At 41.1% G+C, this 18,866-nt stretch overlaps 1 protein-coding gene across 2 annotated transcripts in view; it reads left to right on the plus strand.

The window, feature by feature from the left end:
- The window catches only part of CSMD1 (CUB and Sushi multiple domains 1), a 1,658,539-nt gene that overhangs the window by 766,511 nt on the left and 873,162 nt on the right, over window positions 1–18,866 (plus strand). The gene's annotated exons all lie outside the window — the stretch shown is intronic.

Consider the following 18,866-nt stretch of genomic DNA (forward strand, 5'->3'; position numbering starts at 1 on the left):
TCTGGCGCTGATGTCCTACCTCCTCACAGACCGTGGGATTGCCCTATTGAACTTATCCCAGGCAAAGAACCACCTAGAGGTAGAACCTATCCTCTCTCTCTTCCAGAGACTCAAGCCATGACCAGTTACATCAAGGAAAATCTGGCAAAGGGATTCATCCGTCCTTCGACTTCTCCTGCTGGCGCAGGATTCTTCTTCGTCAAAAAGAAGGATGGAGGCCTACGTCCCTGCATTGATTATCGCGGCCTCAATGACATTACAGTAAAGAACCGATATCCGTTGCCTCTCATCACCGAGCTGTTTGACCGTGTCAGCGGTGCAACCATCTTTACAAAACTCGATTTGAGAGGAGCATACAATCTCATCCGCATACGAGAGGGCGACGAGTGGAAGACGGCGTTTAACACCAGAGACGGCCACTATGAGTACCTCGTCATGCCCTTTGGGCTCAGCAATGCCCCAGCCGTGTTCCAGCACTATGTCAATGTACAGTCATGTAGTTGTATATCTCGATGACATTTTAATCTACGCCAATAACATCACAGAACATCGTTATTGGGTCAAAGAGGTTCTGTCCCGGCTGCGAGCTAATCATCTCTACTGTAAACTGGAGAAGTGTGTCTTCGAGGTGAAGTCTATACCCTTCCTAGGGTACATTGTCTCCGGTTCCGGTCTTCAAATGGATCCAGGAAAACTGCAAGCCATCCAAGATTGGCCAATTCCCTCTTCGCTGAAAGGTATTCAACGTTTCCTGGGTTTTGCCAATTATTACAGAAAATTCATTCGTAACTTCTCTTCTATTGTGGCTTCCATCACTGCCTTGACTAAAAAGGGGTCTAATCCAGCGAAGTGGCCGGCAGAAGCCATCGAAGCCTTCCATCTGTTGAAACAGAGGTTCACTTCCGCTCCTGTTTTAAGACAACCTGATACCACCTTGCCCTTTATTCTCGAGGTTGATGCCTCCTCCGTGGGTGTTGGGGCAGTCCTCTCGCAGAAAGCGCCCGATGGTCGTCTTCATCCCTGTGGGTTCTACTCCCGTAAGTTCCTGCCTGCAGAGCGTAACTATGCCATCGGTGACCAAGAGCTTCTCGCCATCAAGTTGGCATTAGAAGAGTGGAGATATCTTCTAGAGGGCGCTGTTCATGAGATCACAATTATCACAGACCACAAGAATCTTCTGTATCTCAAGTCTGCTCAATGTTTAAATCCCCGTCAAGCCAGATGGACTCTTTTCTTTTCCAGGTTCCGTTTCAAGCTGTCGTTCTGTCCAGGGACACAAAACCGAAAAGCTGATGCCCTTTCCCGCTCATGGGAGCAAGAAAGTGAGTCTAAGTCCACACATCAACACCTTATTATTGATCCAGTGGCATTCTCCGCAACGAGAGTTTCAAATCTCACGCCCCCTACAGGGAAAAGATATGTAAAGCCAGCTCTAAGAAAGAAGTTGCTCTGTTGGGCGCATTCTTCAAAATTCGCTGGCCATGCAGGCATTCAGAAAACTTACGAGTTTATCACCAGGTCCTACTGGTGGCCGTCCCTCAAACAGGATGTACAGGACTTTGTTTCCTCTTGTGCTAAATGTGCTCAGCACAAGACCAGTCGTCAGTCTCCTCCTGGGCAATTGATGCCACTGTCAGTGCCACATCGTCCTTGGACGCATATTTCTATGGACTTTGTAACTGATCTTCCAGAGTCTGACAAGTTCACCACCATCTGGGTAATTGTTGATCGGTTCACCAAGATGGCTCACTTCGTTCCCCTCACCGGTCTTCCGTCAGCTTCCAAGCTGTCCCAGCTCTTCATCAAAGAGATATTTAAGCTTCATGGACTGCCTCTCGAAATCATCTCCGATAGAGGAGTCCAATTCGTAGCCAAATTCTGGCGAAGCCTGTGCTCCCTGCTTCAAATCAAGCTAAAGTTTTCCACAGCCTACCACCCTCAAACCAATGGCCAAACGGAGAGGGTGAATCAGGACCTTGAAGCATTTCTCCGCACATATGTCTCTTCTTCCCAAGATGACTGGGCTCAACTCCTTCCATGGGCAGAGTTCTGCCATAATAACCAATATCATTCTTCATCTAATGTCACTCCATTCCTTGCCAACTATGGGTTTCATCCTCGAGTTCCTGACTTCACTCTGCAACCTGTGTCCTCTGTTCCAGCGGTCGACACGACCATCCGGCAATTCGTCAAATCCTGGAAGCTTATTCGTTCTTCACTCCTGAAGGCTTCAAGCAGGTACAAAAAATTTGCCGACAGGAAACGCAGAGCTGTGCCAGCCCTCCGTCCCGGAGATCGTGTCTGGTTGTCAACCAAGAATCTTCGATTGAGAGTGCCATCGATGAAGTTCGCTCCCCGATATATTGGTCCTTTCCCAGTTGAGCGAGTCGTCAATCCAGTAGCTTACAAGCTCAAGTTGCCGCCCTATTTGAAAGTGCCAGCTACATTCCACATTTCGCTGCTCAAGCCGCTGGTCTTGAATCGCTTTCATTCCAAGCTCCCCAAGGCTCCTAAGGTTTGCACCCAGCGTGGAACAGAATATGAGGTCAGTAAGATCTTGGACTCTCGCATCCGATATGGTCGTCTGCAATATCTGATCGATTGGAAGGGCTACGGCCCCGAAGAACGATCATGGACCAATGCCATCGATGTCCATGCTCCCAGACTCATCCGGGCGTTCCACTCCAAGTTTCCCCGCAAGCCTAAAAGGTGTCCTGGGGCCACCCTTAAAGGGGGGGGTGCTGTCACGATCCGAGCTCTCAGACAGACTTTCTTACCGGCTAAGTGCCTCCGCAGGTTCAGCTTGCGGTCCAGACGTCACCCCTGCCGGCGTCCTGTCTGCCGTGCGCCATCACCGCTGCCATCCTCCAGTCTGCTCAGCGCTGCTGAGTCCGCGGCTGCGCGGCGCACCGCTCTCCTTGTCCCCAGTGACAGTACTCAGTGCACGGCAATCCATCCGTCCGCCGCCATTGCTTCCAGTATCCAGCATGGTGTGCGCAAACATACTTTCCCGCCATAGCCTGACATGGGGGCTGCCATGTTTTCCCAGTCACATGTCATTCCCGTCCAATCCTGTGTGATCTGATCTCCCAGTCATACCTGCCCGGCCAATCCTGGCCACCCAGTGGGTATAAGTATGCTGGGAGCTCTCAGATCAATGCTAGTGCTTCAGTTGTCTCCTGTATATGGTCAGCTGTCCTTGTCTCCGTGCAAGTGTCTCTCTCTGCTGGTGTTGTCTTCCATGCTGCAGTGTATTCCAGGTTATTCCATCTCCTGTTGAAGTCCAGGTTATTCCATCACCTGTGAGCCTGCCTCGTCAGCCCAGCGATCCAGCCTAGCTCCAGGACTCTGGTCCTCCGATGCTCCAGCATCATTCATCTCCGATGTTCCACCATCGATAGTCCGACACTCCGGACCCACAGTCAAGCTTCCGTCCGTCATTCCGGACCCACAGTCAAGCTCCTATCTTCCGTCCGTCATTCCGGACCCACAGTCTCCATATCCGATATCCATCCGATGTTCCACCATCGATTCCACAATTCATCATACCTGTAAAGTATTGCAATCCGCATGAACTGTCATTACTCCTGCATACTTTACTGCCTGTATCATTACAACCTTCTGCATAATAAATCTGGTTGTACTTTTACCTCTGACTACTTATTGGCTCTGGGTGCACTGTCGCGCAGTTCATGCGCAGGGGTCCTCTCCAACCTCCCCGGTTCAGGTACCGGTCCAGGTCCCCACCAGAGGTCTCAGTCTTGTCGACTGAGTCCCCTGGTGTGACACCAGCCCAGCGCTCCCTGTGCTGCCCTCCCTGTACACTGCTTTTTTCAGTGATCACTGGCTGCTTTTTCAGTGATCACCAGAACCCCCAACCTGCTCTGCCAGCAAGACACTGTGATCCGCTATAATTGGGACAGTTGGGAAGTATGCAATCCAGGAAACCAGTCAAAACCTCAATGTAAATTGTTTAGAAAAATGTGACATTTCTCACACAAACCTTTAAGTAAAGTTATATTTAATTAAAAAATTCCAAAAGTCTCCAGTTGCAGTATTCTTGTTACTCCTTTGATAAAAAGTACTTGATTAAACAGTTTTGCATGGGTGGAAGGAAGGGTTTGCATATGTACAGTATGTCTGTTGTGTATGTTGTATATGTCTTGGAATAGGTACTATCAATACATATGCTTCTTCTTAAATACATTCCTGATAGATCTGCACTGGGAGTATTTTTCTCCCATTGTTTGTCATTGTAAAGAAGTGAATTACAGCTCTACATTTCAAGAAACAGTAATGAAGCAAATATTTTAATAGTACAGTGTTATAAAGGCATACAATCAGAATCAGCTTTATTGGCCATGTATACTTGCGTATTCTAGGAATTTGGTTTGGATTGCTGTGCAACAGCCAGTTAGGTACAGTTAAGCAGTTACAGTACAGATATACATAACACAAACATGGCTCCTTACTTACATTTAGTGTACTTCACACAAGAGGGTATTATCCAGGGAATTATTTTATTTAAAACATCTGTCTAGACTACTTTGGAAACAGTAGAAATATTATGTACACATGGTGCTTCACTCCAATAAACGCTGCTAAATGTACCCTATTATAGAGAATATTGACAATTTCACAGTTAGGAAGTACAGTATACAGTATATTCTCTTTGGCCTTATGAGGGATTTTTCATACTATTATGCTTTAGTTCTACATATATCTCTTTGGAGGACATGTCTTGAGAACAGAAATATTTAATATAGTTCTTATAGGAGTAATATCCATATTAGCAAAGGCTATGAAATGGTTCTAGTTAAAAAAAAAAAAAAAGATGATGCTGCTGATTCAGCACAATATGTGAGTTTCGTATCTCCACATGTGTTACATTATTTATAGTACGCTCAGAAATCTCTAAATGTTACTCAAATGGATTAAGTTCCTGTACCCATCTCTCAAATCTGTTATCTAGTCATTTATATGGCGATGATTAAAGCCTGTGCTCATTAATTTAATATGATGTTTACAGTTTAAAGTGTTTAGTTTCATATGTGCTCAATATATTATCACGTGCATTTCATCATACATATATTTCTTCAGTTTATATCAATTTGAAAAACTCCAAGAAAATCAATATATTTTCGTAAAGTAACCATTTTTAATCTTTATCTTATGAGTAGAAGAATAGTACTTTGACCTCAAGTTTTACAGGTTGACAATAATTCCTTAAAAAAATATTGAGCAGTATTGTACATACATGGACATATGTGACTGCAAGCAGATTACATAATTCAAAACAATGCCTGCTTAAATATGATGAAGTATATTAATGCCAGCCAGGAAACCACTTACTTCTGCAGATAGCTCCACACCATCCTAAACTAGAAGCTATTTCATCATCAGCGTATCATAATAAACACCGGATCACTGAGTTTGGAAACCAGGTAGATTCTTTTTAGCCATGAAATCCGGATTTAAAAATGTAAATTTGTGTAGCATTTTTATTTACCTTAATCAAGTTAGTTTTAATAAAGATGAGCCTAGGGGGGCATTAACCAAAGCTCTGGGCCTGATTCAGCCACTCGCTCCAGCTAGCATGTGAGAGGATGCGGGCAAAGGTGATGGTCACCGCTCATCAAATGATTTCACTCTCCTTCGGAAATAAGTCAGTATTTTATTTCTGCCACAGATCACCGAATCACGTCATGTGACATCAGCCACCCGCCCCAAGCAGGCAATGCCATGCCTGCATTCCCAGGGAAATTTCCCATGTCTCCCATGTATATTTTATATACTGTAAGTAATATATCACGCCTGAGAATTGAGGCTGACCCCAGGAAGCCTCATATGTCGGAATAGATGAATACACAAACCTAGGAGCCCTCAGAGGATTCTTAGACATACACAATGACAAACTGCCCGAAGGCAGTGCCAGGACCACGGAGTAAGAATACAATAAAGTATTTTATTTAAGCAGGCAAGATGACAGCCTCAGATGGTAATGATAGTATTTCCACACAGGCAATAGCAAAGCACATTCAATAATATACTGTATAACTCAACACTCAGAGATGGAGAAGATGTAATACTTGACTGTAATGAATAGTCCTGGATTGTGTCCTGGGAGGAGACACTGGTAAATTCTAACTGAAGAAACTGTGGAACCGATGTTCAATGAACTATCGGTATTGTAGAACTGTGGTGCTGAAGAGTAGATGATGAAGAACTGTCCTACTTAAGAATAGATGATGAAGAACTGTGGTACTGAACAATAGATGATCAAGAACTGGGAATCGATGTTGATCAAACAATCAGTGGTATAACTGAAGAATATACTGAAGTATTGAAAAATCAATGTTGGATGAATAATCAATGGTGTAGCTAAAGAACTGAAGAATATATGCTTAAGTATTGAAGAATCAATGTTGGATGAACAATTGATGGTGTAACTGAAGAATATATGCTAATATATTGAAGAATCGATGTTGGACAAACAATCGATGATAGCACTGAAGATACATTTTATTGAAGAAATGCTGAAGTGTCGATGTCAGATGGACATTCGATGGAGAAGCTGAAGATTCCATGTCAGACAGACAATCAAATAGTGAGGCTCTAGTTTCAATGTCAGGTGGACAATCGATGATGAAACTAAAGGTTCACAGTGTTGAAGAAGTGATTAAGCATAATAAGAAGTCAGGTGGCACCTAAGAGTATAATAGGCGCTGGTCTATTTAAGATGAGTGGAGGGGTTTTTAACACATTGCGCTGCTAAGTGGATCATATACTCTGAGTAGTAATTAATGACCAAAAATAACACTGGACACGCTTTGTAAGAATTTATATATAATATAATAAAAAAGAAAAAACATACAATTATACAATACAATTTATACTAAAAGCACCTTAATGATTATAAGAAGCACAAATATCTCAATAATAAGGCAAATGTGTCTCCAAGGGTTAATCAAGCTCTCCAATGAAACAGATTCTAACAGGTTAATTTTAAAAGTTGCAGATCATAGCGGTTATATGTGGGTAATGGTTATCCAAAACTTCCAAGTGCAATTTGCATTTAATAATTATAGATCGCAAGTTTCCAGCATGCCGATGGTGGTTATAATGCCAATTAGCATGTATGCTGAACATGCACTAGTTGTAAGGCAGTTTATCCAAAGGCAACAATAATATCAAGAGTTGTAGTTCAATTGTAGCAAAAGAATTTCTCACCCACAGATGGTTATGGTGGCGGGGAGCTTAATCAGTTGTGGCTCAACTCGATGCGCTGTTAGAGATGTGACAGGCTCCTGTACGGAGCTTCCCCGTTCCAGCAGAAGTGAGGTAGAATATACAGGCGCCGCTGTAGCTGGTGACTGGCGGGCAGACAAATGTGATGAGACGGGTCATCTGTGCGGCTGAAGGAGAGCATGCCGGCTGACTCAGAGGAGGAGTTCCTGAACCTTGGAGATGCTTCAGGACACACAGTTGTGACGTCAACGCGTTTCGTACCCACAATAGTTGGGAACTTTATCAAGACTTGTGATGGCTGAGACATGCAGCAATGGCAGTGGCTCCGGAGACTACGGCAAACTAGACCCAGATACTGGAGGATCTGAGGGGACAATCAGCATGTTAGCAATACACTTTGAGACTGGATGCAGATGGAGATGCTCTGCGGTGAACGGCACGCGGGCAGCGCTCATAGAATCCATGCCTATCATGCTGAGACATTCTGAGAAGGTAAAAGTTTAAAATGAGTGCTTAATTACCCAGATTGTGACATAATATTGGTAATTCTGGTGATTTCAATTTACAAAAATATTTATGTTATATCAATCAACATGGATCAGCTACCGATGAGTATAAAACTTTTGTTTTTTCGCTAAAGTGGTATCACCTAGATGTAGAAACTATTGATTAGAAACCTTAATGTTCAAAACCTTAGCAATAATTATACACAAGCCTGATAAAAAAAAGTAGTTAATCATAGTGTACAAATTAAGCAGTCAATCTGAAGATGCCTGTAAAATTACTTAATTGTTAGGTGTGTGTTTAATTAACATATTTTATGTTCTTCATTTATAGCACCCTTAACTTTTATAACAGATATTAAGATGCCAATTATAAGAAATACATTTTTCATTAAACTTAGGTGTATGAGGGTTACATGTTTATTTAAATAATTGACTTAATGATTTTCGTAAGAATAATTTAATGGCTATGATTAAGCTGTGTTGTGTTTACAATATTTTTGTACATGAAATATGTAAATCTACAATAGGCCTTCTGGAAATTTGACAGCATGTATTTAAGTATATAATTTACACAGAATGTATATTTTATGTTTCTTATGCAGTAGAACTTGATGCTATTGATAAGTAATTAGCACATTAATGGTATGTCAATTTATTTATCCTCCAAAAAGGAGAGTGGGGGGGAGTTTTAGCAGAATTCATGCAGATGACTAAACCACATAGAATCTGCAGACAGAGATCCTGCTGGATTCCACACCAACATTAGGGCTGCAGTGCTTTAATATGCTACTGACCATAGGAAAGATGTCCTTTCCAAAATGTGCACTTCCTCAGAAACAGTTATTAAGGATAACAGTGGCCATTATGGGAAAGACTTTTTATTTTATTTTGTGAAGGGACAGATACAAACAGCTCCCAGACCCAGGACTACAGACTCAAGGCATTGGCAAGCAAGTTGGGGTATCCCTGACAATGCACAGACTCCCTGTTAGGAAATCACAAGTACAGTATAAGATCTTTGAATAATTAAAAATAATTTAAAATCTTTATGCAACTCCACTTATCGCATACACTTATATTAGTAAATATATTATACTGTATAAGAAGTGCATAAATTGAATTTAAGCAAGACTCTGGATCAATATTTAACCCTCTATCGGACTGACCAGACTTCTTTCACTGATATCAATGCATATATAGTCAATAGACTACTGCTTTGCCTGAATGGTGTCAACAGATAGCCAATGAAAATCACTCAATTTTTTTAAACAACATAAAATGTTATAGAATAGTGAATAGCATAACTAATTGTAAAGCAATTTACAGTTTCTGCAGTTTGCATATAGTAGGCTTTACAACAGTTAGGAATCCAAGAGTATATTTAGAATTAATCTTGTACCTTAACACAATATTTTTCTAATCTTGTACATGCTGGCTGGAACCTGTAGCTTTACAAACATGTCAGCATGTAGTGCTCACGTGTAGCTCTTTATCTTGGGCAGATATCACACAGACTTCACTGTTAAACCATCACGCTATCTTCTCCATATACTGTATATCCAGGGATTGACCCAGTGGTTTTCTACACCACTTCTCACTGATCCCAAGTAGTGTTTGTTTAACAGATCTACCAGTTGGTGCAAAGAGGCATTTATTCAGGGGTATAACTTAACTTTGTGGGTCCCATAGCTAAATCTTGAAAGCCCATCCCCCCATTCTCACTACACTGCCCCTTGGGCAGCCTGGGTGAGATCTCTCATAGTGATATTCACAGTGTGCTAAATTAAACTGAATGATAGAATTAATAAAAGGAAATAAAATAATCAAATAAAAAGGCTGCAAAGGATTGGCTACAGAGCCTTCAAGACCCCGGCCCCATAGCAATTGCATCCCGATGCACCCTCCATAGTTATACCATTGTATTTATTACTGAAATTTGAAACATTCCACAGATGGATTTATTATTTAAATTGTGATTCTGAGATACTGTGATACTGAGGAGACCTGTAAAACATGTAATGATTTGGATCTGAAGTTGGGGAACAAGGGATTAAATCCCCTCTTTAATTTATTGAGCTCTCGGCCTTTCCTTTGACATAAATTTGGCTCTGCAAGAGCCAACAAATTCTTCATTTACTTGAGGGCCTGCCACACATAACAGATTGCTTTTGCCCATTCCTGTATGGACATCAGTGTTTGGAGAGTGAAAAAGTGTTGAAAGATAGAGTGGCAATCATCCATCTCTTAACTGTAATTTTTCAAACATAGGAGCAGATTTATTAAGCTTGGTGAAGTGATAAAGTGTCTTCTACTTTATCACGGCCAATCAGTTCCTAACTGTCAAGTTACAGGCTGGGTTTGAAAAATAACAGTTAGTAGCTGATTGGCCCATGATAAAATACCAGGCACTTTATCACTTCATCTAACCCAGAGTCTGTATCTTGCCAATTGGGAGCTGATTCAAATGTACAAAGCAGAAATATTGTGTAGTAGATGCTGCTATTCCTAGAAGAAACCAGTGTGGAAAAAAAACAGGGGTGTGGGATGTGTGGATGGATGCATATCCGTTTTTTTCTCTTTGATCTTTGAAATGAAAACTAAAAACAAGTGCTCTTATAACAAAAATGTGTCTATAGATAAATTAATACACTCTTGTGACACTCTTATGTCTGCAGACAGTAGATGAGGGTGAACAAGCTCTTATACATATACACACATACACTACATTAATCGCATTATATAGAATTAGCTCTCAGCTTCTATTAAAACCACTGTTTCACAAGGCTGGAGTGCTGCATCATTGTCTCCTATATACGCTGTTCCAGTAGTGGATGCGGGCACCCACCGAGAAATTCCTGACACAGCTTTGGAGTGCCGGACATTAGTGTCGAATATATATATATATATATATATATATATATATGAGATGAACAGTCAGCACTTGCTTTCAGTAATTTCAGTGGTGCACGGAAATTTAAAGTTACATCACGTGCGTTCCACTGGGATGGTTTCCATATTGGAAATGCATTCCAATATTGCCACCATCCCAGTGGAACGCACGTGATGTAACTTTAATATATAATGCCCTGCTATTTAATCGAGCTTCCCATTATAGCAATGCATTCAGTGGGAGGGACCCTGCGTGGCCTCTGACATCCTAATGCTGAGGTCTCCTGACTTCCACGCCAGGTGCCGGGTGGAACGCAGATGTCACTTCCGGAAACCGGCTTGGAACGCATACCGGACTTCTGGTCCAGCCATAATAGTGCTGAGTAGCATTTTTGGTGTTTCCTTAGCCACTAGTTACTTTCTTTTAACATGATGATGTGTCCACAGTTTGACCATGAATATTATTTGATACTTAGTCTTATGTAGTTGTTTTATGTTGTTTTCACACAAATATTGGGATACACAATTTGAGATGATGTCACTCCCTGTGATCAGGTATATAAGCTGGACCGGTGAGGCAGTAGAGGTGTGTCCTCTCTTGAGGATGGATAACAAGTTGCCTGTCTGGTGACATGCCTTGAAAAATTGTACCATTTCCTGATGATGGTCTGTTCAAGACCGAAATGTTACCTTACGTCGACAGTAGATATGATGGTTCTATCAATACAATAAAAACCCTAAAGTTGAAATCTTGACCTTGGTGAGTGGCCATATTCTGTTCTCTATTTACTGATGTTTGTTTCATCTGGTGGAGTACCCCCTTTATTTGCCAAACAAGAGAGTAGAGTGTGGTCTCTCTGGATATATATATATATATATATATATATATACATACACACAAGTAGAAATGCCCATCGCAGCCTCCTAATTAGTCAGCGTTGTGGGTGCTCGCACTGAAAGTCAGCATATATTCCCAGTGTAGGTGCGGCACTCCAAAGAAACTTTCTTTAAGGCAGATAAAAGTACCACATTTATTTTAGACTAAGCAACGTTTCCATGCCATAACAGCATCGTCATCAGGCTAAAATATATATATATATATATATATATATATATATATATATATATATATATATATATATATATAGAAAGAAAATAACCATTTCAATATTTCTATTAGAATAGAGGCTGCAACCTTATATGTCCCCTCTGTTAGCATTGGGAAAAACATAGCATAGGACAAAAAGTATATAAGGTGTGTTGAAAATTATACCACCACCAACTTAGTTATTTCTTAGAGTGTGGCAATGTAGGAGACTTATATGGAATGTAAATTAAATGAAATGTAAATGATACAGCTTTATTATTTTAAAATATATAAAACAACAATAAAAAATCAATTATAACACATTTCATTCCATTTGGTTTAGTTTAATAATTCACAACCATAATAATACCCAACGCGTTTTGTCATAAAGAATTTATCATGGGTGAATATTCATTGGTACACTAGGAAATTATACAAATTATGTACAGTTCAAAGTACTGTGCGGGTCCTCTTGGACTGCTTAAAATTGTACGAGATAAAAATGATATTGAATGTAGTTAAAAGTATCCTGAATATGAATCCTTGACTTTTTTATTTTATTTTATTCACAAAAGATATCCATAATAGACTACCAACATTCAAATAACATTGTTGATCCCTTGGTCATAACACCGTCATCTATTGAAAGATAAAACACCTTAATACACTCGCTACTTCAATTATGTCTCTGACTTATTTAGAATATTTTGCTTTCATTTCGAATCTTCGTGGAATTAATGCTGTGGAAAATACAAGGATAGGAGGGGATCACTATGTAAAGATGTGGAATGCCAAAAATCTGAGCAATGAAAACAAGCTATGTATTTTTGGAGCATATTTAGAGAAAAATCAAGTTCAAGGTATAAGTGTGTTTCGAGGGTGTGTACTTTATCCATAAGTATTCACCATAAAAGGTGGCAGTTTGCATTGTACACTAAGTAATAGATTTATCCACATTCTAATGAGAACAATATATCATTTATTTATCTTCAATACTATTATTATGTAAAAAATGTGTTTGTCTTTTTTGGGGATAATTATTTTGAAGAGATGTTTGTAGATTACTGACAAATAATTGTAATTCCAAATATTTCATACTAGAATTTGTGGCAAGAACATGTGAAAAATGTGATGGGGCTAAAGCAGGCTCCAGCTGTTGTTGAACTACACATCCCATCATGCCCTGCTACAGTTTTACTATTTGTCCATGCTAAAACTGTTGCAGGGCATGCTGGAATGTGTAGTTCAACAACAGTTGGAGGACCGAAGGTTCCCCATCCCTGGGATAAAGTCCTATGCTGTGTACACATGGTACAATTTGACATTCGATTTTGACTATATAGTCAAAATTGCATGTTTTTAAGCATTCTAACCCAATTCAATGCCGATGCACTCTCCCGTTCAGCTGAAATAGAAATGCCAAATAGCCAGTGCAGCAATGTCTATATAGTGCAGATCGAATGTAGATAGTATGAATTGTATGTAAATATTACAGAGTTAGAAAAGATTGCATAGCAATCGAATCTTAAGTCAAATTGCAAAGGAATCTCACCGTGTGTTCACACCATTATTCTAGAAACTCCATATTGTAGATTATCTACAAACATTTAGCAGGGACTTGCAACAAGTAAATGTTCATGAAATTCATGCCCATAAATATAAAATATTTAAGATGCAGCTAGACCAGATATGTATATCTGTCCTCATTCATGGGTGGACGCTAGGGTATTTGCAGCTGCGATTGTCCATGTTGAGGATTTGCTAAATGATAAAAAAAAACGGTACTTGTTTCCTAGCACGGCCACACCGATGTTGATCGGGTCGTTCGCCTTGCATCGATCGCATCGCATGCGACCAAATCGCATGCGATGCGACCGACGCGATGTTCCCGATTTTTACATTGATTGAAATGTGAATAGGGTCCCTGGGACCCTATTTTACATTGGATTCAATGTAAAAGTCTCCCCAGACCCCAATTTTAACCCCCTCAATGGCACCCCACGATTGACGCCAACCCGAGGCGTGGCGAGCGTAGCGAGCCCGCGAGGGGCGGCGGTACGCGTCCTCCGACCTTTTCATACCCCTACTATCCACGTCGGCATGGAGTTGAGAATATAAAGTGTGGCGAGCCCGAAGCGTGGCGAGCCCCGCTAGGGGACGCATATACCTGTGAAGTTATACGCATCCCCTCGCCATGCTTCGGGCTCGGTGGCTCGCTGCGCTCGCGAGCCACCGAGCCCGAAGCGTGGCGAGGGGATGCGTATAACTTCACAGGTATATGCGTCCCCTCGCGGGGCTCTCTGCGCTCACCACGCTTCGGGCTCGGTGGCTCGCTGCGCTCGCCACACTTTATATTCTCAACTCCATGCCGACGTGGATAGTAGGGGTATGAAAAGGTCGGAGGAAGCGTACCACCGCCCCTCGCGGGCTCGCTACACTCGCCACGCTTCGGGTTGTCGTCAATCTTGGGGTGACGTTCACAATGGGGGGGCATATACAATGAGAAATGGGCCATATTGGACCATTTCCCATTGTTAGCTATGTAAAATGTGCTTAATCGCCTCCATCGCATCTTGTGCCATTATAATGGCACAAGACCGACGCGATGAACGTGATTACAATGTTAAAAATATTTTAACATTGAACCCTATGGGAAAATCGGGTGCATCGCGTCGGTCGCGACGCGTGCCATGTTAATGCACCCGACCGACGCGATGGACCCGATTTTGCCTTTGCCGGCAAAATGGACCTGATTTCAAAGGAAATCGGGTCCATCGGGGTAATCGTGTACCTTAAGTTAAGGTAGACGATTACCCCCGATGGTGGCCGTGCTAGGAAACAAGTACCAAAAAAACAGCTTTCCTGAAAACCTGAGAAGTACAGAGACAAAAGGGGAAATTTAATAAGATGATAGATTCAGCAAGTGAGAGATTTGATAAGAAATCTCCTGGTTTTTTAAAGTGGCCATCATTTACATGGCAAAACCAGTTTGATTTTGAAGTGTAAATGATTGCTGTTTTAAAAAAACTGGAGATTTCTTACCAAATCTCTCACTTTCTGAATCTCTCATCCTATTATATCTCACCCAAAGGCCTTTATTCAGATCTGATTGAAGTACAAATGTATTTAGAAAATGGGCAAAACCATGTGCACTGCAGGTGGGGCAGATGTAACATGTGCAGAGAGAGTTAGATTTGTGTGAGTTATTTTGTTTCTGTGCAGGGTAAATACTGCCTGCATTATTATTACACTACAATTTAGATTTCAGTTTCAGCACACCTCACCTAAATTTAACTCTCTCTGCACATGTTACGTGTGCCCCAGCAGCATTGCACATGGTTTTGCCCATTTTCCAAACAAATTTGTACTGCAATCAGATCTGAATAAGGACCAAAGAGTGGAGCAATAGCAGTGACAAAGCAATGGTTTACACAATGACCACAAATGCTTTCTGACTGTCAATCACTTTGCATAAAGGCCAGTGCTGCGAGCGGAATTGTTACAGTATTATGCGGGGTACACACCAGGTGCATCGTGAGCGGGTCGTCAGTGTTTCTTCTGACCTGCCCACGATGATGCGGGGGCACGACCCGCTCACGATGTGCACCTAGAGCGAGTCCGATCTGATGGTGACCCGGGAGTATGGTTGTTTCCAGATCCTACCTACTGCAGGTAGGATCTGAATAACAAACGACTGACCCGTGGGGCCGCGCATCGGATCGGTATTGGACCACACCTGGACAGAAAAGGGCCCAAACACCACACAATGTAGATCTAATCGAAATTGGATCTAGATTGATGGGATCGGACCCTTGTCGTCCTGGTGTGTACCCAGCATTAGACTTTGGTACATGCATTACATCGCTCTAACAGACTCATTTTTTTTAAATATAATCATAATATGTGTAGTACTTGACTACCGCGTATCCCACAATTTGTGCTTTGGATGGTTGGGAGGAGTTATCCTTTATCTTCTGCATTAATTTTTTATGTTTTATTTCTTTTAGCAATTTTAAAAAGGTCTATTTTAACACAACGCTTAAAAAATACTGATTTTTTTTCAGTGTAAATGATTGCTGCTTTAAAAAAATGGGAAAAGTTTCCCCAAATCTCTCACTTTCTAATTCTCCCACCTAATTACATTTTGCCCAAAGTGTGGCATCTTTAAGAATCATAGTAGTCCCAGCCTTCAATGCATCAATCACAAGGGAAATACATTTGTGTTCCAAATAGAGATGTGCAGACTCGGATTCCAGAGATCCGAGCCCCCATGGACGTCATCATTCCAAGCCAGGTTCCGAGCAGTGCTCAGATATTCCCGCCTGACTCGGGTCCATCCGCGTGGTCAGAACGTCATCGCCCGGTGACGGATTTCGCAAGGCTTTAAATAGCAGCTGCTGTGCCCGCCATCTTCACTCCAGTCTAGTAGTGGGTTTGGAGAGGTTGTGTTGGTGCTGCTGCTGGGGCTTAAAATTGAGCTTGACCTTGAACGCAATATTTTTTATTCGCTGGGGCTGTCTCTCCGTGCTGCTGTGTAGTCTAACTGTGTACTTGTAGTACTACTGTCTCCTCTGTGCGGTCTACCTCTGGTTTGCTGTGCTGTAATTATTTTATTCGCTATGGCTGTCTCCCTCAGTGCTGCTGTGTACTCTGTTCTCCTCTCTGCTTAGGAGGACAGTCTAACTGTGTACTTGTAGTACTACTGTCTCCTCTGTGCTGGGGCCTACCTCTGGTGCTGTAATTTATATTATATGAATAATTAATTATATTATATATAGTCCACTGGTGCTGCCTGCACTGAATCTGCCAGTATTATTTAGTTACTCAGTCCACTGTTGCCACTGGCAGTGCTACTGCCTAAGTGTACCTACCTAGTACATACTAGGCTGCTATATATAATTATAATTTAATTAAAAAATAATACTTGTGCTGCGTGGGACTGTAAAAAATAATTCCATGCTGCTGGTGCACTGACGTGTGCCACTGAGTGACACTGCCAAGCAGTACCTAATATTAAAATTAATTATTATAAATTCTGCTGGTGCACATACCAGTATTGCTAGTGTATCTACCTGTCTTGTGCCTAGTACTGTCTTATCTACCTGTCTGGTGCCTAGTACTGCCATATTTACCGGTCTGGTTTGGGGCCCACTGCCTATTAATGCCATATCTACTGTCTGTTTTGGGGCTCACTGCCTAATACTATCATATCTACCGTCTGTTTTGGTGCTTACTGACGTATCTACCGTCTATTTTGGGGCTCACTGCCTAATACTGCCGTATCTACCGTCTGTTTTGGGGCTCACTGCCTAATACTGCCGTATCTACGTCTGGTCTGTGGCCCACTTCCTAATACTGCCGTATTTACCTGTCTGGTCTGGGGCCCACTGCCTAATACTGCCGTATCTACTGTCTGTTTTGGGGCTCACTGCCTAATACTGCAGTATCTACCGTCTGGTCTGGGGCCCACTGCCTAATACTGCCGTATCTACCGTCTGTTTTGGGGCTCACTGCCTAATACTGCTGTATCTACCGTTTGGTCTGGGGCCCACTGCCTAATACTGCCGTATCTACCGTCTGTTTTGGGGCTCACTGCCTAATACTGCCGTATCTATCGTCTGGTGCCTAGTACTGCCATATCTACCTGTCTGGTGCCTAGTACTACCGTATCTACCGCTGCAGTGCCACTCTTACATGAGCCACGTGTTTGTGCCTCACACTTGTGTGGCTTAGCATAGTTATCCAGCTACCTTGGTGCAACCTTTTGCCCTAAAAACAACATTGTGAGGTGTGAAGTGTTCAGAATAGACTGGAAATGAGTGAAAATTAACGTTATTGAGGTTAATATAGCGTAGGAGCAAAAAAGAACCCCAAATTCTGCGATTCTAGCAGTTTTTATGCTTTTTTAACAAAAAATCAGGACCCAAAACCCCAAAAATCCAAACACAAAACACTTAGGAGGTGTTTTGCCAAAATCCATTAGAACCCAAAACCTCAAGGTAATCAGAACCCAAAACCCCGAAAAGTGGCCGGTGCACATCCCTAGTTCCAAATTGCGGGTCTGGAAGATGACACAACATTTAAGCATGGACATGCATTCCAGACGCATATGCATGCATAACTTATTGATAATCAGTATCAAAAACATTGGCACAGCGTCCATCATCTCTACTTTTATAGGCATTATAAAGAACATTTAGGGAATACTGTATATGTTTTCTAGAAGCTAAAATCACCTGTGTGCTGTTAGAAACCCCCAACATATTAGACTATGTTTATTTTGTGTTTCCTTTTTGTTCAATTTAGTTGAATCCTCAATGTAGTTAACTGCTTTTTTGCTAATTGTTAATAATTGTGTTGTAGAACATACTATCTTGTTTTATTACGCTGTTTTAATGTTATCAGTAACAGATATCCATGTGTACTGTAAGTCCTCTTCCTTAAATGTAAAGATGAAAAGAAAATGCAGTCTCAGCCACTGCTCTTGGGGACCTTTCCTGTGTTACTTTACTGCACCTGTCAATTTCTCTGGGGTATATTATTCATTATAATAGTGTTACATGACTTTAAAGCTATATATGCAGTATATCAAGACTGAATTTGGGATAATCTTACATATTCTATATTTTTTTAGCTACAGTTCGTTGGTGACTATCCTTGTTTTCATACAGCAGAACAATATAATTAATAATTATATTGACTGAATTTTATATTTTTTATTTTAAGTACATGGATTTATTTATTAAAAGGTATACATTATTGAAAGTGTAACATATAACAAAATATGTTTTAATATTTTTAGAAAAACAACATAATTATTGTGTGGCTTGAATGAATAATATGACATGATTATATTTCTAAGATTTACAAATATTTAAAAAAATATTCTTTAAAAGTATAAGTAAGTCATTACTTGTATCATCTACATAATGAAGTGCTATTATTATGTATATATTATAAAATATGAAATAAGTCTTTCAATAACCTTTATGTTGTAAAGGCTGGTGTAAAACTTTTTTTTTTTAAATCAATGTGGAATTTATGTTAAATACTGAAACACTTCATAAACGTTCTCACTTAACTACAGTTCTCCAGGGTGGTGTTCCCTTTTGGCTACAGTTTCATCTGTAAATTCT

Source organism: Crinia signifera, chromosome 3 (assembly GCF_055691185.1).
Source record: "Crinia signifera chromosome 3, ASM5569118v1, whole genome shotgun sequence".
NCBI classification, from domain to species: Eukaryota; Metazoa; Chordata; class Amphibia; order Anura; family Myobatrachidae; genus Crinia; species Crinia signifera.